General features: G+C 36.9%; 1 pseudogene; it reads right to left on the reverse strand.

The window, feature by feature from the left end:
- Window positions 1–3,638: 3,638 nt before the first annotated feature.
- Window positions 3,639–18,805, reverse strand: LOC140517895 (large ribosomal subunit protein uL11 pseudogene; annotated as a pseudogene).
- Window positions 18,806–19,938: the final 1,133 nt, after the last annotated feature.

The raw sequence follows: 19,938 nt of genomic DNA on the forward strand, positions 1-19,938 counted from the left end.
GCCTTCTCATGCTCTCTGCACATACCACATGTCTGAAACAAAATGGACTACTTGGCATTGTTTGAAAATATTTTAAGGTTTCCAGTCTCTGGTTTTGTTTCTTATTTTCCCCCAATCAATATCCTCCAATCCCCAATCATCACCTATTCAATTTATGCCTTTAAGGTTTCACTCAGATGCCATATTCTCCATGAAACTTTTTCATTTGAAAATGTTTTATCCCTTCTTTGGACCCCTGTAATACTTTGTATGTATCTTATAGCATTTATTGCATTTGGCCTTCCACAATCATAATTTGTATACACCCAGACTGAAGTGCATTGGATGAATCCTTTATGAACGGTTTATGGGAAGCAGCTGTCAAGAATTCCAGAACTAAGAGTCATGCATGAGTTATTATCTGCACCACTGGAGGGGATAGTCTGATGAATTAGCAGAAGGAATCAAATGAAATACTTAAGCACTTAAATGCCCCATTCTACTTAACATCTTGGGAAACCTGAAAGATGGTAGTTAATAATGGGAGATAATTTGACAGTTAGGGAAACTGATCCTTTATTATGTACCAGAGAGATAATCATGGTATCGCAAATTGAACAATATCTTGATACAGCTATGAATAAAGTAGATAGATTTATTTTAAAATTGAAAGAGGTCTGGGAGATCTTTTACTATAATTTTCTAGTTTTACAGGTAAGGAAACTGGGGCCCAGAGACATGAACTGACTTGCCTTACTGCATATAGCTGGTTAATGGTGATTTTTAAAAAGTTTGTTATTTTTATTTTTCAAGTAACAAGCATTCATTTTCTAGTTGAGCTGTATCTCTCACTAGCTTCTCCTCCACGAGCCTATTTTTTTAAAAAAGCTCTATATACATAACTACAAAGCATAGTGTAATAAATTCCTATATTAGCCATGTCCAAAAATGTATCTGTTCTTTTTGTTTTTCTTGTTTCAAGTTCATTACTTCTCTTTCAGGATGTGAGTTATATACTTTATCTTCATTTTATTGGACTCATGGTTTATTATTGGTTTGACTGGAATTCTGAAGTGTTTCAAAATTGATTTTCTCCATACTATTATTGTACAGATTGCTCCCACAGCTCTACTCACTTTGTTCTGCATCGGTTTATAAAGATCTTCTCAGTTTCTTCTGAAATTATATAGCATGCATATGCCACAATTTGTTCAGTCATTTCTCAATAGAAGAAATAGTTTCCAATTTTGCACTACCAGGAAAAAGAGTTGCCACAAATACTTTTTTATAAATAGATCTTTTTTTCCTCTTTCTTTGATTTCTTTGAGGGTATCAGCTTAGAAGTGATATAGTTGTAACAAAGAATGCTTTCCGGTCATAATTCCAAAATGCTTTCCAGAATGGGTGGACCAATGCATAATTCTACCCATAATCCAGTAATGTACCTATTTCCCCATAGTCCACAGCAGTCCCTCCAGCATTACTCTTTTTCTTCTTTTGTCATAGATGAAAGTTTGAAGTTCAAAGTTGCTTTAATTCTCATTTCTCTAATTGTTAGTGATTTACAGCATTTTTTTCATAGCTTGCATTCTTCCTCTGAAAACTCCCTCTTCCTATCTCCTTTGACTTATTGGGAAAAAGTTCTTCATCTTATATATCTGAAAATTTCCTTTTATATCTTTGAAATGAGACTTTTATTAGGTAAAAAATAATTACAAAGATTTTTTTCCAGTTAACTGTTTCCCTTTTAATTTTTGCTTCATTAGTGCAAAACCCTTCAAAATGTATTTAATCAGAATTGTCCATTTTATCTTGTGTGATGCTCTTTCACACTTGTCCCATCATGAATTATTTCCCCTATCCAAATATCTGTAAGGTATTTTATTCCTTGTTCTTTTAATTTGTTTGTAACATGACATATTACATCTAGGTTATGTATCCCTTTGCAGTTTATCTTGGTATGTAGTATGAAGTGTTGGTCTAAAAACCTAATTTCTGCTGGACTAGTATTTACTTTTCTCTGCATTTTTAATCAAAATAATAGCTAGCATTTATATAACACTATGAGGTTTTCAAAACACTTTGCTCATCTTAACTCATTTGATCCTCATGCTGTAACAACCTTCTTTCATATATTCTACTGACACCCTCATTTTGCAAATGAAGAAACTGAGGTACATTGTGACTAAGTGACTTATTCAGGGTCACATAGCTAGTTAAGTATGTGAGGCAAGAATTGAATTTATGTCTTCCTGACTTCAATTCTATACTCTATCCACTATGCCAAATAGCTACTTATTAAAAAAAGATCTTCAGTAACTAGGGCCTTTGGGTTTATTAAACTTTACTTACTACATTCTTTGTTTCCTTTTATATATTGTGTCCTACTATTCCACTCAACCCCCCCTCCTCTGTTTCTCTCTTTCTACTCCTTCCTTTCCCTTCCCTTCCCTTCTCTTTTAAATTAGTTTCAAATTGTTTCAAATGATTACTATTTTAGAGTATTGTTTGAGGACAGTACCAATACACCCCCTTTCAACATTTTTTTATTATTGACTTAGAGATTCTTGACCTTTTGTTCCTCCATATGAATTTTGTTATTGTTTTTCTATTGCTACAAAATATTCTTTTGGAAGATTTATTGGTAAAACAGTGAATAAGCAAATTAATTTAGGTATTATTGTTATTATTATTATATTGGTTCAATCTACCCATGAAAAATTCATGTTTCTGCAGTTATTTAAATCTGTCATTATTTCTGCAAATACTAGTTTAGGATTAGATTCATATAGTCCCTTATCTTGGAAGATAAGTATTTTATAGCTTCTGTAGTTACTCTGAATTGATATTTTTTTTCAAACTCCTGTTTCTAGGTTTTGTTGGTTATATGTGAAAATGCTGATGTTTATGTGGATTTATCTTATATCTTTGTTGGAAATATTATTTCAGTTAATTTTAGTTGACTCTTTAGGGTTCCCTAAGTACACTATCATATTTTTTGAAAAAAAAACCCCCAATAATTTTGTTTTCTCCTTCCTTATTCCACCAATTTCTTGTCTTATTGGTATAGGTAGCATTTCTTTTTTTTCTCCCTCCACCCTCTTAATCTTGCTCAATATACACGTTTTTTTTACAATACAAAACTTTTATGCAATTTTTGACCATGTACAAATTACCCTAGAATAAATCCACACTATTTGTGGGGAAAAAACCTCGAGCCAAAGGTTATTCCTTTAAAACCTCTTTTCAGTTTCTTGATTCCTGAATCCCAGCTATTACTGCCATCAACTGAACTGTCCTGAGTTTGAATTAAGGGTATCCTCATACCCAGTACCCTACATTCAAAGTTTTTAAGGCAAACAGGCACACTCTTTCCTATTAAGTTCTCAAAGATGACAACTTTTGCTCACTTTTGGGGCAATTTTGGCTTGCCCAACTAGTCCTTCCCCTCAATTTACAGTCCCACTAAGATGTTTCAACAACTTTCTTGTTCTTCTAACACTACTTTCCCTCCTCCAGAAGAACTGCAAAGTACTTGAAAGTTGTTGCAGAGTAAGAGGGCTAAAGAAACTAAATTAACAGTTATTTCCCAGAATTCGTGGTAGTTTCTGACACAAAAATTTTCTGGATGGAAAAACGAAGAGCCTCTGTTGTTGTCAAATGTTAAATCTATTGCAATAGTCCCCTTTGTGGCATTTAACTTGCTGGGCATTCAACAGCACCACTATTGAGGTCATCAATGACATCATGAGGATGCCTGCCATCAGTGTTGCAGCCCACAGACTGAGCTGTGCCAAGAATCTCTTTAATGGTTCCAGAGAGATCTCTTGCCAAGGATCGGTGACTCATCTGTCAAGCAATGTTGACAGTCTCAATGAGACTGATGTTTCCGTTGTGTTTAATATTTTTCTGCTTCTTTCTGTCCCGAGGAGGTTCCTTTAGGGCTTTGATGATCAAGGATGAGGCAGAAGGTACCATCTCAATCTGGGCCTGTCTGTTCTGAATGGTAAGTTTCACTGGGATTCTTAGCCCTTTCCAGTCACCAGTTGCCTTGGCAATGTCATCGCCAACCTTTTTGGGAGACAAACCCAAGGGACCAATTTTGGGGGCCAGAGCTCATGTGGCACCAACTTCACCACCAGTGCACCTTAAAAACATGACTTTAATTTCATTAGGGTCAAACCTGGGCGGCTTGGCAGCGACGAAGGTGGAGGATGGGCCTGGACACTGCCGGGTGGCTGCTGGTGTCGGATGAACCTGGATTCGGGACTACTGAAAGAAGTTGCACCTTCACCACCACGATCAGGGAGCCAAAAAGCAATATACACTTTAAAAAATTCCTCCTCACCCTAGCCTAAAGTTTTCTAAATTCTCTAGAAATTCAGAAGACTTCTAACCCTCTTCAAATGTAGCATTTCTTGCACTATGTTCAAAGTCAGTGGTTATGCTGAGCATCCTTGCTTTACTCCTGATCTTGTTGGAAATGTCTCTGACTTCTTCACTCACTCATACACACATGCACACACACACATACACACAGTATGTATGTATGTATATATATATATATGTATATATGCTTGAATTTAGATAAATACCATTTACTATATTAATGAAAGGTTAACTTATTCGTTAGTTTTAAAAAGTTTTTTAAAATAGAAAGTATGTTGTATTTTAGCAAAAAACCTTTTCAGGATCTACTGATACAATCATATGGCTTTTATTATTCATATTATTAATATGGTTCATTATATTTATAATCTTCCTTTCACTGAATTAAACATTAATGTCTTGAACTCAGTTCTCCTGATTCTAATCTAACATTTTTGCACCATACTATATAGTTCATTTCCTGTACAGATGGGCATAATGGTAGGGATTTTAAGCATCAGGATGAGGGAAAAAATTGAATTAGATGGACCTTCCAATCAACACCTTGAAGTGTTGATGTCTTGAGGTATCATGTTCTTCTTGTCTGGCACATAACCATACAGATCACTAGGCTGGGATTTTCTTTTCATAGTGCAAATGATAAATGGAGAAATTCTGTTTGTCTATTTGTTTTTCTCATGGAATCTCAGAGTTGCAATAGAGCTCAGAAAGCAACTAGTCCAGATGATATCCGAACAATATACCTTACAACTGGTCACTAAGCCTTTGTTTCCCTTTTAGTTTAGAGAAAATTACTGTCTTCTGCATCATTTCCAGATAGATTTTGAATTATATCTGGATAGCTGTAATGGTTGCATAGTTTTTCTTATAACATTTCCTTTCACATTTTCTTTGGTAGCTATCAACAAAAACTCTTAGTCAAAGAGAAATCCTAACTAATTATTTTAGAATGGGGGTGGGTTTTCCTCACGTATATATAACTACAGTTTGGCTGTTTTCTATTTCAGATGCCCATAACACATGCCAGAATCACTAAAATCCTCACTGAGTTCTCCACTTGAAAATTATACCTATTCTCCTCCTGACACTCCCTCTCTAACAAACCACCTACTCACTAAACAGATTTCCATGTATTATTTTTGGTGAAAGGTCATGCTTCTCTTGGTTGAGGACAGAGACACTCTTTTCAAAATCTAGATGTGAAGCTCAGAAAAAGTATTTTTAAAGAAGACATAGTGAGTACAATCTTTGGAAATATGCCATTTTCAAAGATCTGTACTCATCTTTCCTGTTGTGCTACTAAGAAATTAATTGCTTGTGTCTCTGTTTTAACAATAATGATGACTCCTGTTATTTTAGATACTTTGAACAGAAAAAATGAAAAAATGCACCCCTTTCGTTTGGTTAAAGGTACAAATCCACACTAAGAGGTATCCTTATAAATATTACCAACTTAAGGTGTCTTTCAACATGTCAAATACTCTGAGAATGTAATTAGTGATAGGAACCCCCAAACAAATCAAAGCTAATTACTAAAAAATGGACAGACTTTATGAGAAATAGGCCACCTTGCTCAGTAGGCAGATTTTTTTTTTCCTGCTGTTCCCCCAGCTCTGGAGGATAGGAATTTTGATGATATTAACACAGCTTATTAATGATCATGGTAACTAACTCCATCCACCTAATTAAATCATCAGCTACAATCTGCAACAAGGGAGCATAATTTAACTGGAACAGCTCTGACAATCTAGATGGAAGCCATGCTGCTAAATATTTAATACTCCCCATGGCTGGCTTAAAGGGAATGTTTAAGGAGCTACTTAACCAAGACTTTTTCAAAGGTGACAGCAAGACTTTTTTTCCCCATTAAAGGACAATATATTTAAACAAAATTAGTTGTAAAGAGGACTAAGGGCTTTTAAGAAGCTGGACTAGAACAAGTACAAAGTGAGGAGGTATAACCTGGAGGCAACACAATCTTGAGAGCATTAAGAGGTTGATTTTCAAGGTGAAATGTGAAAGAAGGGATGGATAACACACGTGTAGAAAAAAATCTCATGCCTTATTATTGGCAAAAAACCAAATGAAAGAATATCAACAGCTATTGATTCCTATGCCTACTTGATCATCCATACAACAATTTTATGAGTACAGTCTACACACAAACCGAGAGTATCCTTGATGGGGGTATTGGAAGTAAACAGACAAAATTTTGCAAATTGTATCTAGAGTAGTCTGCATTTTTATTACCACAGTACAATTTACTGAAAAAATGGAGGGAATGGAAGATTACACTGTACTTAATTTTGTTGACAGGGAGGTGTATTTGTTTGAGGAGAACAAAATATCTCTGTTGAATCAAAGATTTAGGGTTAGAAGTGTCCTTAGAATCAATCTTTTCATTTTACAGATGAAGAAATTAAAGCACAGAGAAATGAAGTGTCTTACTATTGGTCACATAGTGAGTATATGCCAGAGCTGACATTTGAACCCAGGTCCTTTGACTCAGAATAACCTAGAATCACTAACTCTTTCAAAAAATATATCTCCTCCACTGGGATATTTTGACGTGTCAAAAATCATACAAGATAATGTGAAAGACGCAACAATGGAAATAATTTTGTGTGAAGACCTCATGATTAGTAATATCAACCAAGGCATAAAAGAGATACATTACCTTCAAATATGGTACCCACTCTGAAGAAGATTTCGTAGGGACTCCAAGCTTATTGCTTTTCATATATTTGAACACCAGTATTATTCCAATACTGTTGTATGGTTTCAAGTCATTAATACTATATTCTCTGAGAAATTAAAGGGCCTTTCGTGGTCATAGACATTCTACAATACATTACAAATGAAATGCAGGAAATTTGTGATGAAGACTGTTATCAGAGAAATGTGTGAATAAACAATAGTCCCATAATGTAGTAGAATATAGGACAACTAGTGGTATCAACGCAATGCTAGGGATCCTGAGCAAGGGCCAGTATGTTGAGTGGGCCATATCTGGTAAATCTATGATGGTATATGTATGAAAGTCACACAGCTTTAGCATGGATGGTGTGTGATCTGCATCATTGGAAGGAATGCCCACATTGATAAAAATCACAGATTCATTGGAGTATTCATGAAATAAAATTATTTTGAAGATCATGCCATTAAATGAAAGTACTATGGACTTAGGAAAGTAACTGTAGCTCACCTCTCTGACTCAACAAATAATACAATTCCAGACCTCAAAAGAAAACTTAGCCAACAACCTGGAGTTAGAGCAAAACTGAAGCAGTAAAGGTATTTTGGGTGTTTGGTAGGGTAATCAAGAATTTCAAATGATGGATATGCACCCTTGACTTTTTATATACTGTTTTTTTTTATACCCAAGATAGTATGTGTTCCCCAAAATTTGCTTTTAATTAATATTTTATATTATGCTTCATCTATAGCCTCATAGAACCTCTAACCTCTTCTTCCATCCTGTTTGAGGCTCAACTCTATTACTTGTGGCTCTTAACAAATTTAAGGTTGTAAGGTCAGGGTAAATTGGTACATATTTAACAACTGGCTATCTGAAATCATGATATACTTATATGTTTTGTCTGTATTATTAATAACTTCTCCATCACTTCCTTAAGTTCAGAAAATCAACAAAATAATAAATCAGCTCATGATTTGAAGTTTTTGATGATGTGGGAGGTATAAATGCACCTGTTGGAAATTTAACAATCTGCTCTCACAAGCTTATAGGAACTGGGGCCAGCACACCTCTTGTCAGAATAGTAAGAAAAGGAGCAATTATGTACAATGAAAGTTATATGACCCCAGGGTCAATATATCATTCTTTGGGATCTATGGGATTCTCAGGACTATTATTCAACTTGCATAGGTGCCTTTTTGCTAGAGATATATATAGAAAGGAATTTGGAGGTTTTGCTGAACTCCCTAGGTAACTCTGTTTAGGCTCTGCTGTGTATGGGATAGAGAGTGAGAGGCTTTATTTTGAGATCCCTTAGGAAGGTATCCCTGTGGGAACTCACTGGGATTCAGAGGAGTGTCAGTGGCTCTGTCCTGTCTGAAGACAGAGCACTCTAAAGTGTGACTGTTATACTATAAGCTTAGTGAGGATAGGTAGCCCACCTTTTTGTTTCTCCTCTAGCATCTAGTGTGATGCTCTATACATTTATTTATTTAATCATCTATTTGTTCATGCATCTATTTAGTTATGCATTTGTTTGTTTTATGGGGGCATGAGATAAGGGTCTAAAGTTCTGAAACTGATTTCATTGATGTCTGGGAGTTCCAGTGAGGAATCTTTTTAATTCTTAGTGCCCTCCCTTTGGCTTTGGGGTTGTGCTGGCTTATACTATTCTTAGGAAGTGAACATTTACACTTTGGAAACCAGTAAACTAAAAATCAGGGCTTGATTTATTGTTTTGTTGATTGTCTAAATTTAAGAAAGTTATGGAGAAAATGTTAATCATACTGATTAAACTTGAATGTGTCTCCTATGTACATGTGCCCCCCTCCCCAGTTAAACATTTATCTGCACTTTCCTCCCTCCCTCCCTCCCTAAGTTATCTTGTAATTTTTTTGCATTTATTTGGTCTCTCTCTCTCTCTATTTGTACACGCATAGAGACACACATATATGCATATATAAACATATATATATATATACATATATACCCATATATGTTGTCTTCATCCATATAAAATAAGCTCCTTGAGGGCAGAGATAGTTGTATTTTATGTTCCCTTTACCTAACACAACACCTGACCTATTATATAGATGCTAAATAAATTCTACTTGACTGATTGCTTCATCTGAAACTTATGCAAGTTAGAGTCTTGGAGAGCTGCTTGGGGCACTAAGATGGTTAAATAACTTGTTCTGATCACACAGCTGGTATCACCATCTCTATCAGAGACAGATATAAATGGAAATCTTCCTACCGCTAGGCTTTTCAGAGCAGGTACTTAACAGATGTTTGTTGAATTGGAAAGTATTGACTTGGACAATGTTGTGGTAGCTTGATTACTTCAACTATAGAGGACTTTAACTAAGTTAATTAAAATGTCCTTTCTTTTATAGGCATTCTGGAGTACTATAGCTGCTATTATGGGCTGTCCTCTGGTGGTGCTATTTTTGTGTAATTGAGAACCCTCAGGGTGACTTTTATAAGTGAATGACATCAGGGATATAATGGGAAGAGCCAAAGGAAGTCACTTGTACATATTCCTACTTGGAGTCACGAAAAGAAACAAGAAAAACTAAGTTGGGGAAATTATTATAGAGGAGTTTGTCCCCTCCTTCATCTCAGTGTTAGTTACTTTTGAGAAAGAAAGGAGTCATCCTCTACCTAACTTTTCAGAGAAGGTAGAAAAAAGTGATTTTCAATTGTGCATTTTTTTGTATTGACTGAAGAGGGCAAGGACATACAGTCCATAGCGAAGGATGAACACAACTTGTGAGTAGACCGAGATGTCTAAATGGGGACCCAGCAAGCTGGATAACTCCCTTCCTTCTGCTCTCTCCCCTCCTCTCCTCTCCCCTCCCCTTCTTTCTTGTCTCACCTAAAGCCTTGGACTGCTTGCACTCTGAAGCTCATGTATTGAACAGGGAAGGGTCCCTGCCCAAACTCACTCAATGGTTGGACCCTCCTGGTTTGGAGTGAATGTCAATAGTAACAGTTTCTCTTTCAAACAACAACCCTGAGGCCCCTGCCCCTCTCAGAGTGAATTATCTATTTATTTTCTCTTTTCTATTAAAGGGGCCATCCAGCTGACTACCTTTTTAAGAGACCTATTCACTGAATGGACATTACCTCACTTTAAGTGAGTACTTGAAAAGGCCTTAGCCTAAAAGGTCAAGGTCTCCCATTGCATCCTGGGCAGCCTTCAGTCATCCTGATGAATATCTGGTTCACAGAATCCAGACAGCTCAGGAGAAAAGTGAGGCTGGTGACCTTGAACAACCCTCTCTCACTCAAATCAAAGTCAAGTGCAAGTCATGTCATAATTTCTTGGCTGTCATGGTCCTCTTCAAAAATGACAGACAAACACAACCATTATATTGAGCAGAGTAACTAAGTGGTCCACAGTGGATTAAAGTTACCATATTGCTATTATGGTGTGCAGTGTTGCCCTACATCTGCTCACTTCACTTTGTATCAGTTCATATAGTTTTTCCAGGTTTTCCTGAAGTCATCCCCATCATCATTTCTTATAGCACAACAGTATTCCATCACAATCATATACCAGAACTTGTTGATGGGCATCCCTTCAATTTCCATTTATTTGCCACTGCAAAAAAGAGTTGTTATAAATATTTTTGTACATGTCGATTCTTTTCCTTTGATCCTGTTGGAGTACAGACATAGTAATGGTATTGCTGGGTCAAGGAATATGCACAGTCTTGTAGTCTTTTTGGCATAGTTGCAAATTGTTCTCCAGGACCTTTGACATGCCACTTTCTTAAGGTGCACTGCATACCTGAAAGATCATTTTGATTGCCAGTAGTGGTTGGTAACTTGACAAGACCTGAAGAATGTTGGGTTTGTAAGAAAGTTATAATCTAAGAAAAATACCAAGAAAATATACATATGGTCCTCTTTCCCTACCAAGAAAATATACATATGGTCCTGCCAGGCCTAGAGGCCTGTGGGCTACCTGAGTCTTCCCTTACCTCTATCGGAGGTCTTTGGTTGGCCAAACCGGATGCTCGTATGAGAGAAAGGACGTTCCAGAGTCGAACAAGGGTTGAGCTTTATTTCAGGGTCTAGTAACAAGTGCAGGGGAATTCTTCCTTAGGAGGGAGCGAAGAATCTCCCAAGGAGGCAAAGATCTTACAATAAGAGATTGGAAGTAGAAGTGTAAGTGGGGAGAGAGGGGGAGGGGAGAGAAGAAAGAGGGAAAGCGGAGCCTTGTCTTGTCCGCTCCGCACCCCTCTGCCCAAGAGAACTTTCAGGCTTTCCTGATCCTACTTAAGCTCTCCAGGCGTATAGTTTGCATCTGAATACCGTGCTGTTAGGTGTGCCCAGATCCGGACAATCTCGAGGGCAGGGAGAGCTCTCTCCCATCACGTCTCTCACGGGAAGAGGCGGAAATACACGAAATAGCTCGGTTCACCTCGATTCCCGGTCATTTCCTGGGGGGTCTCGTGAGAACTCTAAGATTTAGAAGTTCCCACCTTTACCCGCCCGAGACTGTCCACATGGAATTGAGCTTCCATCCCCAGCATGGTCCTATTTGGGAATGCTGCATTGTATGATCAGTCACAAAATACAAGAGCAGAAACAGAGCAAGTATGGTTTTACTTTAGTCTCATTATTGTAAAACTGCTTTGCGGTAATCACACATACCAAATCTTCTGGGGTTGGGTTTACTGAGTCTCATAGATATGACTTTATTATTCCTCAATAGGGTTATTTTTATTCATTATTTGTGGGTTTCCCTTGGTGTTCAACTCCCCTCTGATGTTTATGGTTTGTACTCTATTTCCATGGTTAAAATTCACTGTGCTCAGGGGTTTCTTATGCTAATGTGCAAAATCCCATTGCAGCCCATTGTCTTATGGGATGCATCATGATTTCTGGCCTCTCTAGGCCATGGTTATATAAAACTAAGGAGAAGTACTTCTTTATTCTGTTCTATTAGCTGACTTCTTCTCTCTGCATCTAAGTAACCACATCTGTAAAAAAGATGTGAACTGTTTATCTTCTACATGGATTCTGGTAAAGATTATACTACCTTAAAGCATAGTGGAAAGAGGTTTGTAATATGAGTCAGAAGACCTACCATCTAGTCTAGAAGTCCTTAACCTTTTAGTGTGATAGATGTCTTTGGGAACCTGGTGAAGTCTGTGGATCCCTTCTCAAAAAAATGTTTTTAAATGCATACAGTAAAAGACATAGAAATATAGAGGAAACCAATTACATTGAAGTATAGTTACTACAATTTTTTTTTTAATGTTTCTGGACTTCAGTTTAAGACCCCCTGATCTAGTCTCAGTTTCACCAGCTATGTGATATTTGCCTCAGAAAAAAATTGTTTATTAATTCAACAAGCATTTCTATGTACCTGGTACTGTGCTGGCACTGGGACTACAGAGACAAATAAACAAAAACAAAAAAGCTGTCCCTATATTCAAGGAGTTTGCATTTAATTGGAGGAAATAAAATAATACAGAATTATATCCTATACAATCATTTTCCTCGCTTATAAATGTAAAAATTGGATAATATGATACCTGATGCTTTTTCTTCATGGAAAAAAAAATCCCATTATTCTGTTAGTAGCAACGCTAGAGACACAGACCTCTATAAATGGAGTTGAGCTTTTTCTCTGAGGAGGGAATGTCTAACTTTTTGAAGACATATTAGTTTTTTCAGATCCACAATGTACCCCTTAGTAAACTGGTTCTTCCAGATTATTGAGTGATATCTTAAGAGAGTTAATGCATTTCCCCAAAAAAGAGACATTTAATCCTTTCTCACTAGTATTTTCAGACCCATCAAGTGCTAAGTAATGATATGGTTTCCATGACAACTTTGAGGCACACTGTATTTTTTTTTATTTCTCTTCCAAAGTGTCTATTACCACTCTATCATCTAGTTGTTCATCAATGAGAGTAATTCTGACAGAGGTTAAGTAAGGTGTTTCTGTCTCCTGTTGCCTTTGCATAATTTGGCTTTATCTTCATTGATTCTGAAAAACCTCAAACTGTTAAAGACAAGTCAGAGCACATCATTGGTTAAAAGTTTAAAGGGAGCATGGCGACTTTATCTCAATATAGTTTGTCTACAAAAAGTGTTAATTACTTGGCTCATCTCAAGAGATAAAAACTAGGAACCGAGTTCATAAAGTAAATGGGAAGGAGGAGAAGAGAAAGAAGAGGTAACAGGGATCATCAGAATTTAGGCCATTTTAAAGACCATTTTTAATTGTGTAAAAGTTATCATATATTTGTGAGTTGTCTCTTCAAAAATCACTATTTGCCTTTGGTGCTACCAGTATAAAAAAATGATAAGCAGAATCGGATAAAGTCCCCCAGGAATTTTTCTCAAAGAGGTAGCATGGTTCAAGGGGCAGAGTCCTAGATTTATAGTGACAAGACAGGATTGATTCTTAGCTCTTCTGTTTACTACTGTGTGATATGGTAACACTCAATAACAAGCCACTCAGGTTTCTCTGAGCCTCAGTTTCTTTTTTAGCTAAAAAGAAACAATAAACCCCAAACTTCTGATTGTTCTATCTCATAAGGTTGTGAAGAAAGAGCACTAAACACTAAAGCTCTAGGTAACTGTGAATTGTTAATACAATTATTGTTATTATTTGGTCTTTTACTTTTTAACACCTCTTGGTGCAGTTTCATGTTTTCTGCTCCTGGCCAAACTGCCATGAACTACATCATTAACCCTAAACTCTGGGGAGCCGATCCCATAACAGTCTCTTTGATATTAGATTAGATACCTTCCAGGCTGCATTTAATTGACTGACTTTCTATGGGAATAGTCAGTTCCCACACATTCCTACTGCTTCATTTGCCCATGCTTACTTTGCTAGCTAGCTTGGAGACTCCCTTTACATAAATGAAGAAGGCTGTGAAAATCGAGGATTGTTTCTAAATGCCCCTTTTCTATAATTATATCTTAGAAGTCTTCGGGATCTGCTCCCTTTAAGCGTAGGGCGTGCATCAGATAAGATAAGTGGCATCGTCATGGGCTAAGATTTGAAAAGGTAAATGGTATGAATGAATGAATTAAAAGCAATTTGTTAGCATTTACTATATGGCAGGATCTGTGTTAAGTTTTATTTCTTGGCAGGGGGTGGGGGAAGAGCGATACAAATATTGTGAAAGGAATCAAGACAATTCCTGTTCTCCAGGAATTTTCATTCTAATAGGGAAGACAACATGTAAAGGGTGTCTAAAAAAGGAGTGTGGGTGAAGAGGAGAGAAAAATTTGGAAATGGTCCAGGAAAGAGTCATGGAGTTTGCTTTACTTTCAGGCAAGGTAAAGTAGAATTTAACATTTCAGATTCTAGGATCCCAAGGCAGAGACTGTGTTCTATTGGGAGGGAGATGAAGAAAATGGCCAGAGTGATCAAGAAAGATGGAATGGTTTTGAGAACAAATTGCTAGCAGTAAAATTGCAATTGAGTCTATTGAGGAAGAAAAAGGGGATGTGTCAAATAAGGGTATTATGGTTACAGAGCATAGTGAGCATTAAACTTGAATCTAAAATGGACATGTACAAGAATTGAGAGCTGGGAAGTTAACTGAGGACACACTTGTGTTTAAGGAGTGGCAGACTCCTGTAAAAGAAAACAGTGTTAGGAAGATTAAAAAGATAAGCTAAGATTTGCAATAAATTTTAAATGCAATAAATGTTAATAAAAAAGCTTAGTCCTTTTCCCCCTCCTTTGATCTTTGAGGAATAAAGGCAAAAGAAAAAGGACTGGGAAAAAAAAATATTCCAATTTTCTTTTTTTAAATAAAAATTTGAGTTCCAAATTTTCTACCTCCCTCTTTTCCTCTCTCTCTAACACAGTAAACAACTTGGTATAGGTTATATATGTGCGATCATCTAAAACATATTTCCATATTAGTCATGTTGTGAAAGAAGCAACATCCAAAAGGAGGGAAAAACATGACTAAAATAAAGAAAGTGAAAATAGTATGCTTTGATGTGCATTCAGACTCCATTGTTCTTTCTCTGAATATGGATAACATTTTCTGTGATGAGTTTTTTGGAATTATCTTGGATCATTGTACTTCTGAGAAGAGCTAAGTCAATCATAGTTGATCATCATACAATGTTGCTGTTACTGTGTACAGTGTTCTCTTGGTTCTGCCCACTTCACTTTGCATTAGTCCATGTAAGTCTTCCCAAGTTTTTTTGAACTCCACCTGCTCATAATTTTTTAGAGCACAATAGTATTCCATTGCATTCATATACCACAACTTGTTTAGCCATTCCTTAATTGATGGGCATCCATCTCCTCAATTTCCAGTTCTTTGTCACCACAAAAAGAACTGCTATAAATATTTTTGTACATGCATGCAGGTCCTTTCCTGCCCCTTTTTTATGATCTCTTATAAAGACATTGTAGTGGTATTGCTGGATCAAAGGATATACACAGCTTGATAGCCCTTTGGGCATAGTTCCAAATTGTTCTCCAGACTGTCCATTTTTCTCCCCTGAATTATTATACTCACTTTTTCTGAGTTGTAATCCTAGATCCTTTGCTTTCTAGGATATTAAATTTCAAACCCTCTGATCTTTTAATGTAGAAATGCTAAATCTTGTGTTATTTTGACTGTGGCTCCATGTTATTTGAATTATTTCCTTCTGGCTCCCTGCAATATTTTCTCCTTGCTTTGGGAGCTCTGAATATTCCTAGGAGTTTTCATTTCGGGATGTCTTTCATGATTTGATTTGTGGATTCTTTAAGTTTCTATTTTACCCCCTGGTTCTAGAATATAAAGGTAGAGCTTTTTTGAAAATATAATTTCTTGAAAAAGGATGTCTAGGCTCTTTTTTTTTGATCATGTCTTTCAGGTAGTCCAATAATTTTAAACTGATCTCTCCTGGATCTGTTTTCCAAGTCAGTTGATTTTTCAATGAAATAGTTCCCATTTTCTTCTATTTCTTTGATCTTTTGATTTTGTTTATTGTTTCCTGATTCCTCATGAAGTCATTACTTTCTACTTGCCTGATTTTTTTTTATTTTTTTTATTTTTTATTTTTTAATGTTTAACAATCACTCCCATACAATTGCGATTTTATCCCCCCCACCTACCCCCCACTACCCCCCTCCCTCCCCACGCCTGATTTTTTTTTTGAGAAATTATTTCTTTGGTGAGCTTTTGTACAGCTTTTTTTCATTTGGCCAATTCTACTTTTTAAGGAGTTCTTTTCTTCAATGAAGTTTATTTTTACCTTTTTTCCCCATTTGGTCACATTCTTCTTTTTAAGGAGTTCTCTTCTTCAGTGAATTTTTGTATATCTTTTTACATTTGGCCAATTCTGCTTTGAGGCATTGTTCTCTTCAATGGATTTTTGTACCTCTTTTACCATTTGGCATGTTCTTTTTTTAAAGATGTTATTTTCTTCTGTAATTTTTTGTTCCTCCTTTAAGATGCTATTGACTCTTTTTTCATTATTTTCCTGCATCACTCTCATTTCTCTTGCCATTCTTCCTCTGTCTCTCTTATTTGATTTTTAAAATCCTTTTTGAGCTTTTCCATTCCTATGACCAATTCACATTTTCCTTTGAGGCTTTTGCTATAGCCATTTTGACTTTGTTGCCTTCTGAATGTGTGTTTCGATCTTCTTTGTCACCATAGTAATTTTCTATAGTCAGAATTTTCTTCTGTTATTTATTCATTTTCTAGTCTATTTCTTGATTTTTAACTCTGTGCTAAAGTGGGACTCTGCTTCTGGGTTAGAAGGTGTACTTTCCAAAACTTCAGAGGTTTTATGCAACTATTTTCAGAGCTGGTATTTTGGGGGGGTCTATAAGCTTTCAGTTCTTGCAAGATGGTATGATCTAAGGAAAGGTGTGTTTACTACTCTCTTGGCCCGTGCTGTGGTCTTTGAGTGATGGTAACTCTGTTCTCTGCCCTGGAACTGTGTCCAGGGTCCTTGCTTCTTTGTAGATATGAACTCTGGTGCATTAGTATTCCTCTTTCTGGAACTGCCAACCAGGACTGTGACATAGAACTGAATATGGGCAATACAAAGGGGTCCTGCCCCCAGTACCAGCAAAGGGACCCCTGGAATCTTCTGACTATTTGGCCAATCACCTTATAATACAGTTTGAGATCTGGTATGGCTCAACCACCTTCCTTCACATCTTTTTCATCGATTCTCTTGACTTCCTTGACCTTTTGTCCCTTCTAGATGAATTTTGTTATTAATTTTTCTAGCTCTCTAACATAATTTTTGGTAGTTTGGTTGGTATGACAATGAATAAATAGATTAATTTATGTAGAATTGTCATTTGACTCAGCTTACCCATGAGCAATTGATATTGTCCCAGTTTTTTATATCTGACCTTATTTGTGTGAAAAGTGCTTCGCAATTGTGTTTATATAGTTCCTGAGTTTGTCTTGGCAGGTAGACTTGCAAGTATTTTATATCATCTACAATGATTTTAAATGGAATTTCTCTTTCTATCTCTTGCTGCTGGGCTTTGTTGGTAATATAGAAATGCTGATGATTTATGCGGGTTTATTTTATATCCTACAAATATGCTAAGGTTGTTAATTATTTCAAGTAGCTTTTAGTTGATTCCTTAGGGTTCTCTAAGTGTACCATCAATATTATCTGCAAAGTGTGATAGCTTTATTTCTTCATTGCCTATTCTAATTCCTTCAATTTTTTTCTTCTCTTATCGCTAAAGCTAACAGTTCTAGTAAAAGATAGAATAATAGTGGCTTCCAATTTTCAAAAAAAAAGAGAAAAATACAGATTAGTCCTCAAGGATCATATATACTAATGAATAAAACATGTAAATAACTTGAAATGAATAGATATATGTAGAGTAGATGGAAGGTAATGTGAAAGTGAAGGCATTGTCATCTGAAGACAATGGGAAGCATTTTCTGCAAAAGATAGGTTTTGAGATAAACCTTGGATGAAGCCAGGAAAATAAAAGGTGGAAGTGAGTAGGGAAGATCATTCCAGACCCAGGGGATAGCCAACATAAAGGCAATGAGGTAGAAGATTGAGTTTCAAATTCAAGAGACTTCAAGTAGGTCATTTTAGGTAGATCATAAATGCTTGAAAGCCAGTAAAGTGTAAGACTAGAGGAGGGCCAGGTTTTAAAGAGCTTTAAATACCACACCAAGAACTTCATATTTGATCCTGAAGGTAATCAGAAATCATTGTAGTTTATTGAGAAGGGAGTTAATGTGGTCATATCTTTAATTTAGGAAAAAATAACTTGGTAACTGAATGGAAGATGGTTTGGAACGGGGAGAGATGAATCAGAGAAATCAGTTTAAAGACTAAAGACAATAATCCAGGCAAGAGGTAATGGGGGTCTGAACCAGGCTTGTGACTGTATGAGTGGAGAAAAGGGGATATATACTGGAGATGTTGAGAAGGCAGACATGACAGTGATGGAATCCTAACAAAGCTGCCTCAACCCCAATATTCTAACTTCTTTATGGTCCCTCACCCAAAGAGTTGACATGTTTTGATTTAACCACACAATCTGGATTTAGCCTCACCACCAGCCTCCAGACTCAATCACAAGCTTCACTGAACAGCAGGACCACTGCCCCTGCATAGCCACCGTACCTCTCCCACACTCAATATTCTAACTTCCTCATGTATGCTTTACTGCCTCACCAGAACAACAGATGTGTCCATGAACCCATATTTGTCACTAGAACAGCAGGCATGTCCACGTGATGGAACGTTAGCCATTTTCTCTAGCTAGTCTCTGCCTCCCATATCCAGTTCTCATGACTAAACAGGTGTGTCTATGCACTCAACCACAATCATATCATCCATTTAGTCCAAGATAGAACCACAATATCTAACTATCCATCTTGACCAGACAGGACCACAATAGCTAGCCAATGAGAAAGTAGCATGACCAGGATGTCTGGCCACCAAACCATGGAAGAGTCTTCCCCTAAGATAGCACCTGTGCAGTAATAGTAAAGAACTGACCTAGAGTAAAAGAAGCTTATTATGATACTATCATACATAAATGCCCCCCACCAGTAGGTTTTTCTGTATGCATTGTAAGTAACCAAATGTGTAGTTCCACTGAGGCCAGAACTCCTCCCATATTACTTAATCCCTTGACAAACTCCTCCTGCCTTTTTTAACATTCATAATTTCTATTTTGTAATCGGCATCATCATACTATAAAATTGTCTGTCTTGTCTTACTAAGCTGCTGATATTTCTTGGAACCTAGCTTGCTTCTGAGTGGTGTCAATCCTCAATAAATTCCTGTTCTTGGTTGGAGATCCTCTGAGCCTGAATTCTTTGAGATGACCCCTACACCACATCATAAAAGTGCAACAAAAAGACCCTATATTTTGTGGAATGAGTGAGAGTGAAGAATCAAGAATGACACTGAGGTTTTCATTGTGGGTGACTGGGAGAATCTTTGGTAATAACAAGGAACATAAGAAGGGGCTGAGGTTTCATTGGAAACAATAAGTTCTGTTTTTGACACATTAACTATTGTTGGGACTGGAAGCTCAAATCCGTGTGGACAGTCTCGGGCAGGTAAAAGTGGGACTTCTAAATCTTAGAGTCTTACGAGGCCCTCCATGAACAGCGGGGGTTCGAGAAGGTCAGACTGAGCTAGCTCGGCTAGCTCGGGTATTTCCGCCTCTCCCCCGGAGATACCTGATGGGTGGAGTCTCCCTGCCCTCGAGGTCGTCCCGGATTGGAGCACACCTAGTTACCTAACAGCAAGGTATTGAGATGCAAACTGTGTGGCTGAAGATTAAGTAGGATTGAGGAAGCCTAAAAGCTCTCTTAGCACGTGTGGAGCCAAAGAGAAAAGTAGGGCTCCGCTTCTTTTCTTTCCTCTCTCCC

Source organism: Notamacropus eugenii, chromosome 1 (genome assembly GCF_028372415.1).
Source record: "Notamacropus eugenii isolate mMacEug1 chromosome 1, mMacEug1.pri_v2, whole genome shotgun sequence".
Classification (NCBI taxonomy): domain Eukaryota; kingdom Metazoa; phylum Chordata; class Mammalia; order Diprotodontia; family Macropodidae; genus Notamacropus; species Notamacropus eugenii.